The sequence below is a fragment of the Amphiura filiformis genome, chromosome 2, assembly GCF_039555335.1.
Source record: "Amphiura filiformis chromosome 2, Afil_fr2py, whole genome shotgun sequence".
NCBI lineage: Eukaryota > Metazoa > Echinodermata > Ophiuroidea > Amphilepidida > Amphiuridae > Amphiura > Amphiura filiformis.
This window is the reverse complement of record NC_092629.1, coordinates 13,458,305-13,468,116: the sequence shown is the minus strand read 5'-3', so window position 1 is coordinate 13,468,116 and position 9,812 is coordinate 13,458,305. Positions and strand designations below refer to the sequence as shown.

The 9,812-nt window shown below is 36.6% G+C and overlaps 1 long non-coding RNA gene across 1 annotated transcript; it reads left to right on the top strand.

The window, feature by feature from the left end:
- The first annotated feature begins 2,530 nt into the window (after positions 1-2,530).
- Positions 2,531-7,002, top strand: LOC140135434 (uncharacterized). Its single transcript, XR_011856511.1, has 3 exons — positions 2,531-2,659; positions 4,572-4,677; positions 6,002-7,002. It is a non-coding gene; the product is annotated as an uncharacterized lncRNA (long non-coding RNA).
- The last annotated feature ends 2,810 nt before the right edge of the window (positions 7,003-9,812 follow it).

Here is a 9,812-nt window from a genome sequence, read left to right as displayed (position 1 = left end):
TTTTCATCATTTCGCCAACTTCTCATTTGTTATGTTTAACGTTTCTTATTATTTTGTGAGGAAAAAGTGAGGATTTTTTATCACTTTGGAATGTTTTCATTTGTTATATTTCTTATTATTTTGTGATGAAAAAAGTTGTTCATTACGACGCCAATTTTTCATTCATTTTTAAAATTATTTTGTGATGAGATACGTGAGGATTTCTATCACATTCGAAATATAATTAGATATGGCACGATTTGGGGGAGAAATTTTGGCACCTATTTTTTGGACATCATAATAATTCATCACTTTTTTCATCACTTTGAAAACAATATTACAAAATGCAATCAAACAATATCAAGGCATGGAATAATAATATTAAATTTCTCAATCCATGGGCTTAAAGCAACATTGTACATTATACAGAAAATTAAAAAAAAATCCGAAGTAATTTCAAAATCTTTTTTCCATACAAAATAATGTGAAACGTAACAAAAGAAAAATTTGCGAAGTGATGAAAAAATACTCACTTTTGTCATCACAAAATGATAGAAAACATTAAAAATCAAAAATATAAAAGTAGTAAAAAATCCTCACTTTTTTTCACCAGAAAAATATAAGAAACATAATAAATAAAAAATTTGCAAAGTTATGACAAAATTCTCACTTTTTTCCTCACAAAATATTAAAAGACATAAAAAATTCAAAATGTGCAAAGTGATGAAAAACTATCACTTTTCCTCACAAACTATAAATAAGAAACATAACAAATGAAAAAATTACAAAGTGATAAAAATCCTCACTTTTTTCCTCAAAAATATTAATAAGAAACATACCAAATGAAAATATTACAAAGTGATAAAAATTTCGGGTTGGTACAATTTGTGACCCTAACTTCTCATACCCGACTTTTCAACCTAAAAATTTCAGCCAATATGGTACATATTTTCTTATGATTTAAGCAAAATATTTTTTTTTAATTCTCAAAAACCCAACTTAACTAAATAAAAATTCCTTTAAAAAAGGAATGTGGCGCCCAATGTGAACTTGGACGTGATATGGTGAATTCCATGGTGTGTAGATTTGGTATTATAATGATTTTTCTAGGGAAGAGTAGAAGATGATCAAATGCAAGAGAAATGTGTTTGATTGGGGAAGGTGTTCTGACAATCCAAATATAAACTTAGTCCACCTCAAATGACCTGTAACAATTTGTGATTGACATTACTTAATTCACCTCGGATGACTTTGATATGACATTCAACATTTTCGCGCTTACACCAATCATATATCCATAACAATTTAACTCTTACAACTTCCTGTCAACTCTCTAATTTAAAACTTTAAATTTCAGTCTGTTTGCCTTTTCTGTCTTGTGCCATTTAGTACACTACAGTTTGTTACAATAATTAAGATAAGCAAACATTGCTGGATAGATAACAGGATTTAGTTATTTACTTAATCCAATCATGGAGTAACCGCTATATAGATTCTATGGTAATTAGCAAACAAAAGCCATCAGTTTAAGAAAGCTCGTTAATTGATCTTAACACTATGGACCATAAGAGTCTCATCCCAATGGCATAGTCCAATAACCTCAATTACATAATCATAGTGCAAAATTTGACCTCAAGTTGCAGAGTATGAGTTTGTGTACAAAGGATGAATGTACAAATGTATTAGGGTTTAAGAACTGTTCCCATGATAGATGAGCATGTTGTGGATCCTAGTGTGTGGTCAAATGTCACCGTCTATCGGGTTCTAAGGCACACGGTAAACTGGTTGAACGCATACAAAGGTCAGGATTTATTTGGTGTTTTTATAAATCCTAATTTTGTATTTTAAACAAAGAATATACGCTCACCATTTTATCCCGTGCATATCAGAAAACAATAATAAAATAAAATCCAAGCAAATTGTGGTTTTATTTCTGAGCTGGGCATAATTTTAGCAAAACAATTGCGAAGGCAATCTAGCAAGAGTGAAATTAGAAGCCGTTCACAACTTCATGCCTATATTGTGGCCCCTCCGTAGAGGGCGCCACAATAACAAAAACTGATGCAGGGGGGGACGGAGGATTTCTTGATGACTGGCAACCCTTTATTTATTCCCTGGTCCTAATCGATAATCGTGATCAGATTTTAGCAGGCCGGTCTGGATCGGAAAAACTCTGGTAAAAACGCCGCCATTTTGTCGTCGGAAAACACAGTTTTTAAATTCCAAAAAAAGTCAACATTGCCTGATGTTCATGACTTAAAACTTCGTGTATGTAAAGATTTTCGGACTTAGATCATAATGGGCACACCGCAACTCTTTGATTTTGAGAGATTTTGCCCATAAAAGGTCGTCAAATCACTGCAGAAAGCGAACCGGCAACTGACAATTTTCGTATGCAACACATGCATCATTGCATGCACTGTCGACGTCGAGCTGTCATGCATGCAAACCTTTACATTGGCAATCATTGCGTGAATTGCAATGGTGACTTTCCATTTCCAGTACGGTTTACGTTTACGTCGACGGCCAGGACGCCGACCGGGGACGCCGATCGATGGTTGCATTCATGCATTTGAATCATCATGGACATGGCCATCATCATGATGATCATGGCGGTATGGGCTGATCATGATGAGTTTGATGACAGTACTTCTGCAAAGTTAACTGACATGAATGTTCGGTAAGTAAGTAGCTGAGATCCCCAGTGAGTAGCTCCGAGTCCCAGTCCCAATTATCACTCTCAGAAGTCAGAACTAAACAATCTAATGAATAATATAAATATACCTGGTGTGGGATTCCGTCATTTGACTAAAACATGACAATGGCTAATAGCATGGGTACGCAACTACCATGCTACGGACGCACATGCGTTTGCAACTGTTTTATGGGTACATGCGTATGTGTTTACGGATACGCAGTGTACGCACGCATTGTGTGCAAGTGTTATGGGTACGCACACACGTGTGTGCTTATTGGTATATGGGTATGCACACACGCAATTGTTTATGGGTACGCACATGCGTTTGCAAGTGTTTATGGCCGCACTACGGCTACGCACATGACGCATAGGCCCCTACAGCTCAAATGAGAAGTCACTGCATGCAGCCCATAAATCGTGGCTCTTGAGCCACACACAGTACATAGTTAGTGGTGTGTTGGAGACTGATTCTGAACTTAAGACTTAACTAGTGAAGTATTTCTCTAGCGTAGCATGTTAGACTTGCCTTAACTTTGCTTTGCTTGTGGGCAAGCACAGCGCTTGAGTAGCACTAGCAAATTGGCACCCGCAAAGTGGAACAAGCAACTGTGCGTAGCCACAAACACTTGCGCAAAAACGTGTGCTTACCCATAAACAGGTACGCGACAGCGTGCATACCCATATTCACTTGTGTAGGCCTATGTACCCATAAACGCTTGCAAACAAATTCTATAGAAAAATTATCAAATTCGTATACATCGTGGAACATATACTCTTTGCGTGGCTGTGCGTAGTAAGCAGTTGTACGCAGATAGCCTCGCTAATATGGACGCGTAGAGTAGCGTTGTACGTGCATGTGTAGTTAGCATGATTAGTCGCGGAGTAACAAGCGTAGTTGAATGTTCCACGATGTACATGTACATGAATTTAATATTTTTATATTAGTACCGTACAATTTCAATTTCGCCACTTTTGAAGCCAATGTTTGAATAGGATCTATTCCTGAACATAATTGACCGATTTATTGCTCACGAAGCCGCAATTCAGTACAACCAATGTCAACCATCCATGAATATTATCATTTTTCATAGTATGAACCAATCAGAGCAAGCGTTAGTAAATTAATAGCTGTGCCTAAATATTGTATAATTGCACTGGCGCGCACTCCGCGTAGTACGTGCAGTGCTTTCGGATGCGTTCATTTTTCTTGCGGGTGGAGGCATTTATATTTGTTTGTATTTTCCAACATTTTAGTGACAATTTTGTTATAAAAATTATAAAAACCACAGGATTTTTTAGTCGTGTATGAAATAAATGCGTATCACTTAATTGCTCGAGAAATTGTACAAAATAATGCACTTGTACTGAGATGTTGATGCGTCTTATGCACTCCGCCTTCGGGGCTCGTGCATTAGACACATGAACATCTCATTACGTCTGCATTATTTTGTACAATTTCTCTCCCAACAAATGATACACGTTTATTAACCTATATTAGTTGTATGCTGCAGCAGCATACAAATTAAAAAATAGTTGGTATTTTATTAAGAATGCTGATTTTTTTTTAAATACTACCTAGGACTAAAAGTTTGTTCGGCTTATAATTGATGAAAAAACTCATAACATCATGTCTTGAGATAGAATGGTGTGCACGCAGTTGGGTACAGCACTTACCTTAGTTCCATGTTGTGTATTGTGTGACTGGTGCACCCTAATGTGAATTTACGCAAGCGTGAGTTGGGATTTCTTTAGGCCCATGCCATGGCATAGGCCTAACATAGGTGCTGACTCTGGCCTACTCAACGACTAAATTGGGCTAGGACTAAAAAGGTGTTTGTTTTTATATGATTTTTAGCTTGACATGAAGTCATGTTTCTTGTACTTTTGCCAACAGCTAGGTCAGTGTGAACTATTGCAGCAACTTTAGCCACATGCCACAGTTATGAGGAGAATATGACTTTACATAGATCTACAGAGTGAACAAATAGCATAAAGACCTGGTATGTACAACAATAATTTGTAATTTTATTTGATTTAAGGGCATGCATTTGTTAATACTGTGATTTCATCTAATAAATAAATGGAAGATGCAACAACATGTTTAAAATTGACAAAACAGCATTTGTACATCACCTAGTTCATTTTGCCAGATTTTACGTGATGATCAGGACGCCGCAAAATACTGCAACATACAAACAAACAGCAGTACCGTAATAGAAATGTTGTTGTGTGCTCTCCATGTGACAATACTGTTTAGCTTAAAAATATTCTTGTAGGCTTACTGTTGCAATGGGCTATTCCAGTTGAAATCCATACAACCCCAACCCCCATGGAATACATGCCCTTAAAGCCATGTGTGATTTTTCCACAGTGATGACCTCAATTTCTTTTTGCATGATCGTTATGCCTAATAGCGTACTGAAATACCACGTGAAAGAGTAGTAAGACTAAGCCTGAAGTGCTTTAATTACAGTAAAATTTAAGTTTTATAATAAAACCTGATATCTCTGGTTTTATTGTGATGGCTGATACATCTCATGCATACATATCATTGAATCAGTGACATATAAACTGTGTGTATCTATCGCTATTTGTCTTAAATGTCTCTTTATACAACCAAGCTGCATGAAGCTCAATGACGATCGGCGAGCCAAAACGCATTGACGATAATTAGGGACCGTTCACAACACTTGTAAGAGGGGAGCCTGATGCAAAAAAATTTCATCACAAAAATGTTTGGGGGCCCCTTGGACCTTTACAGACCTCGAAAATTATGGGTCAACCCCATAGAAAAGCGTATAACTCAATTTTCCCAGGAAAATTTGTGGTCATTTTTTTCAGAGCCCCCCTTAGGAGGGTCAAATATTTTCAGGGCCCCCCTTTCCCTTTTTGCATCAGCCCCCCCCCCTAACAACTGTTTGTGAACGGTACCTTACTACAGGCACTGGAATGAAATGGCAATTTTCTTTGTTTTACCGCATTTGTTGGCTCGAAGTTAAAAGGGGACATAATGTGATTAGTGAAAACTATGGAAACAAAGAACCTATGATTGAAATTGCGCATTATTCAGGGGTGTGAGAGTTCATATTAAAATCTGAATTAAATTATAGGAGGTTTCCAAATTTCAGAATTTTGAGGCTCTTTTATTTGTGGTCACTCACACCCCTGATTATTTGCTTTAATCTTCCACACAAGGAGTGTGAATTTCAAATGGGGTTACCTGAATTGGTGACCTATGTCTTCCATAGGGGTGTATGGATTTCAACTGGAATAGCCCAATATTACAAGTATCACAGTATTGTCTTTAATTATTTCATTTTACAGAATATGAACTTGCACCTCTGGAAGAAACTGGTCTACAGCAACAACAAATACCAGAGATGGATGGCCCGGAAAAATTGTGCCCCCCAGCATCATTTACTTGAAAGTAGCTCCTCCTGGCAATTGGATTTCGTACCAGAGTGGAAGTCACCTATGACATATTAGTTGCCCAAGATCAAGTCAACCCACCACGCTAAGTTTGATCTACAATTGGAATTTGGAAATCAGTATAAAGATTATGGTTCTCTTTCCTAAACATTAAACTTTGTTTGTTTTGAATGGGAACGAGCACTGCTAAAAAAGATTTGTTAAGTCGAGTCATTCAAGTTGAGTTGGATTCGACTCGACATTTTAGCCTTTAGGACTCCAGACACGACTCGAGTCTGAAAATAATGACTTGAACTCAAGCTTTAGGACTTGAGTCTCAAATCCAAATGACTTGCCTCGAGACTTCAATGATTTCACTTGAGACTTTGGTGACTCGGACTTGACTTGGATCCAGGAATTTTCAAAAGAGCGAGAGCCATGTCAAGCGCCGATCTGTAAAAATACATAAAGTCAGGCGCCGCTCTGCAAAAATTGTAGGGGCACACACCGGGTGCGCCCCCCCTCTTAATCTGCCCCTGACCCAAGTTGTATTCAGTGGCTCTAATTCAGCTGCATTTCATAGTGTAACATTATTTCCACATCTATAAATGCATGGTTTTAATGGTTTAATTCTGATGAGCTATGTACACTTATTAGGGCACAGCACTGGTAGTGCTGTGATGCATGCATGTATATATGTGACACGATCTGGTCCATGGGGGCCAAAGGCGGCAAACATGAAATTGAGATAAAGGCAAACATATGGAGTAAAAGGCAATAAAACACAAAAGAAAATGTACATCACAATACCTCATAACTTTAGAACCAAGTATGCTAGACCTTTGGTGTTTTTGGTATATGATAGCATAATGTTACTACAAGGTAATAATTATGGTAACTCAATTTTCAAAAATGCCTCCTTTTTAATTTGGCCCCATGGAGCAGATCGTGTCACAATATGTGACACGCAGTGACACAATCTGCTCCATGGGAGCCCGGGGGCACTCGAATTTTAATTGTTATATTACCGTAACCACTCAGGTATAAGCCCACCTTCGGCTATAAGCCCACCCCCTATTTTTCAAACCATTCGGGGAACAAGGGTGCACTCGGGTATAAGCCCAGCAGTCATTTTGGCTTAGTTCTTAAATCATATTCATAACGCAGCAAGTGCTATCCAATCACAGATAATAACTTTTAAATATGCGGACGCAAATGCAGGTCATTGAAAAAGTATAATGACCGCTAAAAGTACGCTCTACAATGACCGCGTTATATATGATGTGTTACGCGTTCGAACAATTTACGTGGACGCTGGCCGCCGTATTTGGATATCGCATGATTGCGTGCAAGGCATTAGCCAGAGGGGTGTCCAGGTGTCATTTGGACACCCTGTTTTCAATTTGGACACCCTAAAATTCTGATTTTTATAATGGAGTGAATACATGTAGGAAGTGGACACTCTGATTTTGTAGAATAAGGTATTTTTGACCATTTTGGACACCCTAAAGACACCCCTCTGGCTAATGCCTTGATTGCGTGCTAGTGTAATTGGTCGCTAGCAGTATTTCCTTAATGGGCTATTCGATTTTACAGGGAAAACGACAGATAAAGTTAAAATTGTGTTCTGTTTTCAAATTAAAAGAAGAAAATGTAACATTAATTGAATTTTAAAAAAATTGAAAAAGTGACGGTTATGAATGAGGTTAGTGACTTTGCATCAGTTATTTTTCAGGTATTGTGAAATATCTAAACATTGTGCTTTGGACCTCGGGATATACCTCGGTTCAATGTTTAGATATTTCACAACAAGGGCTTAGGCAGCCAGGTGTGTAGGGATCGAGTGTTTTACACACCCAAATTTGTAAATACATTACACACCCAGTTTTTACCCACATGGCCTATACTTTGTACACAAATCTTAAATTTACACACCCAGTTTTTGAATTTACACACCCAAACTTCAAATCCTGCCTAAGACCCTGTTTCACAATACCCTCAAAACAACTGATGCGCAGTCATTAACCTCTAATCAATGCTTTTCTTTCACATTTAAGGTGGTACTACACCCCTGGCCAATTTTGTGCCTATTTTGCATTTTTCTCAAAAATTATAGCGCATTGGTGACAAGTAAGATATGTTATATTATAGGGGCAAGGAGTACAACTACTGCACTGAAAATTTTATTTCAGCACAGACAACAGTTGTGGAGTTACAGTAAAAAATGAGGGAAAACCAATATTTGATCAATAACTACTTGTCTTGATTCACTGAAATTCCAGTGTAGTAACTGGATTCCTTGCCCCTATATACATAACTTTTGTTACCAGTGTTTTATTAGTTTATGAGAAAAATGCAAAAATAGTCACAAATTTATTAAGGGGTGTAGTACCACCTTAAGAGATCTAGAATGAGCGTTTATGGCGTTTCGACAGTATTTTTTGTGGGACATGAGAGCACCTCAGACGTATCGAATTGCATTCTGAATACGAAGCATGTCTTTCTGATATAAAATAATTTTTATTTTTGAAATTCACGATATAATACAAATTTTATGACAAATTAATACAATTTGATATTTTTTTTTGAGATATAACAGTCCTCGAAATAAATTTCATTAATCTAATGATATATTCTTAAAGTGTATATAGCTGGGAGGAAAAGCCGACGATCAATTGAAAATTTTGACCTTTTATATTGAAGATATGGATTTTTTTCCCCAAAAGACCTATTTTTTTGGGTGTTTTGGGAAAAAAATCCATATCTTCAATACGAAAGGTCAAAATTTTCAATTGATTGTCGGCTTTTCATCCCACCTACATACACTTTAAGTATAAATCATCAGATTTATAAAGTTTACTTCAAGTACTGTTAAATATCAAAAATATCAATTTTAATGATTTGCCATAAAATGTGTATTACATTGCGAATTTCAAAAAATCAAAATTATTTGATATCAGAAGGCCATTCTTCGTATTCAGAATGCAATTCGATATGTCTGATGTGCTCTAATGTCCCACAATAAATACTGTCCAAACGTTCATACCCCTTCCCTTAAGAACAAATATTTTAACAATATTGTTTAAAAATTAACATTCCATACTTAAAACTTTTAAAAAATTGACAAAGATGATAGAAATTACTGATACATTGGGCATATATTTTTTCTTATTGTTAAATTCAACTACTAGCCCTCCCCGGTTATAAGCCTACCCCCATTTTTGCCTGGGGGCCACTTCAGTATGATAGTGTACACATGTGTGACCAAATTTTCTTTAAACACCCCTAAACGAGTTTTACCATACCAAGAAATTTAAGCCTAAATTAGGTCAGTTAATATAAAATATACCCTCTAATGCAGGCATGGGATTTTCCAGTGAAAACACTGGAACCAGACTTTTGTGATGTCAAAATTTCCGCAATTTTATTAATTTTCAGCCGTTTTTCAGGTGTTTTTGGCCAATTTTACGTGCTTTTCCAGACTTTTTCATAAATGCGTTGTCCCATGCCTGCTAATGTGTTTTTTGGCTAGTACCAAAAATTTGTAAAGGTACCCTAAACAAGTTGTTCAGTTTCAGAAAACTACCCTTATTCTTGAAAATCAGTCATTCGCGTAACTTGCCTTGCCTAAAAAAAAAAAAAAAAACCCTTTTCCTTGTTTTTTTTTTTTGCATGTGTGTTGAAATGCAGTTTTTGTGAGTACAATTTTTACCAAAAATGTGAATAT